We start from the raw sequence: 2,043 nt of genomic DNA on the forward strand, positions 1-2,043 counted from the left end.
GTTGATTCTTCCATCTAATTCCGTTGTCAAAACTAGGCGATAACATTGGGTGTTCCACCAGCCAGCCATTTTGAGACCAATGGTTTGATTCTTTTTGGCTCAGTTAACAGTTCCAACTATCTCAAAAATTCTTAAACTGTTATTTTCATTCTAATTTTGAAGTCACATTTTCCTGTAACACATGTATTTGATTCTCGCGTCAAGTTGTCTCCATGTCGGTTGACTAAATCCAATAAGGCTTCGGGGCCGGTCAACATGAGTAAAGGGAAGTTTTAATTAGAGGCTTAGAATCTAGATAAACTTCGTGTATATTTATTAATATTTATTTTCTAACTTTTAGATGCAAATTTTTACTGACCATTTTTTTATAATTGACTTCTTCAAATAATTCTTTCAATCATTAGTGTTTAGATAAATTATTTTATCAATAATTCTTTCAATCATTAGTGTTTAGATAAATTATTTTATCAATTTTAACGTTGAAAGAGATTCTTTCACCGAGACTATTATTGCAAAAACTATTAATATAATCCTGTAAGCAATAAATTGGAAACATTTAAGAAAAATAAGAGTAAGAAATATAAATTATGATTCAAGAAGTTGATAACTTGGTGTACCGAACTTTACTATGCTTGCTTAATCTAAAAAAATAATAATAAAATAAAAAAGATAAAAAAAATTTACAGTTCACTTTGTTCAACACTTTTCCACGATTGATTAATGGGCCTTATTCGGCGCAAATTCAGATTAGTCGAACTCCAATATAAGTATCAAACACCGAAAAAAAAAAACAGAACTTATCAAAGATTTGAAGAAAGAGCTTGGAAAAGAAGTTAGATAATGTGTGTTATCAGACAAAATATAAAACGACTGCAAAACAAATTTTCTTGATTTCTTCTATTTGAAAAAGGCTAAAGAAAATAAAATAATATTAATTAAAAACTATACTTGTTAACATAAATAATCAAATTTTTTTCTATGAAAAAATTGACACATAATTATTTTTAGATAAATATTTGGACAGCATATGCCTGTTTTTGTTAGGCATAGAGCCGGCTACCTAAGAAAAACTTTATCATGATTGAGGCACAATCAACACAAATTGGGTGAGGACACTTTATATTTGTGACAAATGTTTTTTGCGGCCCATTATTAGAAACTTTTTTTTCCACTTTCATTTTCTTAAATCCTCTTAACTCTTTCCATGGCTCCTTCTCTTTTTCTTTATTTTATTAAATTCTTCTCTTTTTATATTACTATGTTTCACAAAAATTAAATAGGTAAAATTTAATTTGCTCTATATTTAACATTAGTTTTTTTTTTTCATTATTGTAAGGTGACATTTCTTTTGGGATGAACTAAAATGAAAAATGTACCACATAAAATAGAATGGAGAGAGTTCTATTTTTCACAAAAATTAAATAGATAAAATGGATGATACTAACTCGGGCTGCTTATCGGATGGATCGGATAGACCATTACATTAACGGTTTGGCTTATCAGTTATCAATTTTAAAATTTATAAATCCACTAGCCAACCAATAAGATATCGGTTGGTTCGATAATGGATAAACAATTATCGAACGGTTATCGGGCGGTGTATCGAACCTCCACAATTTGACTGCAAAAATAGACAAACGGTAGTACTATATCGTGATAAAGAGAAGGCTCTTCTAACTTTCTATGAAACATGGTTGTGTAGGGAAGAGACTACTAAGCCATTCTAGTACTTGCAGTTGGAACCTACAAGAGAAAAGCACAATAGAGCTTTGGTTTTGTTAATTTCGAAACCTGTGTATATATTGTTTACAAATATTGTCGCTCTTGGTTGTGTTACTTTGTCATAGCAATCTGCACTTCGGAAGGTTGAAAGCACAGAAACACTCAATTGAAGTCTTTGCTTTGCAGAGATCTGAAAGTCGAAAGTTTATATTAGTCATTTTTATTAGTATATTACTTTTACTCCTAATAACTTTTGCAAAGCACAGAAGCAGTCAACATATTACTGTCACAGAAAATATTAGTATATTACTTTTACTACTA

Source organism: Capsicum annuum, chromosome 6 (genome assembly GCF_002878395.1).
Source record: "Capsicum annuum cultivar UCD-10X-F1 chromosome 6, UCD10Xv1.1, whole genome shotgun sequence".
In the NCBI taxonomy this organism is placed as follows: domain Eukaryota; kingdom Viridiplantae; phylum Streptophyta; class Magnoliopsida; order Solanales; family Solanaceae; genus Capsicum; species Capsicum annuum.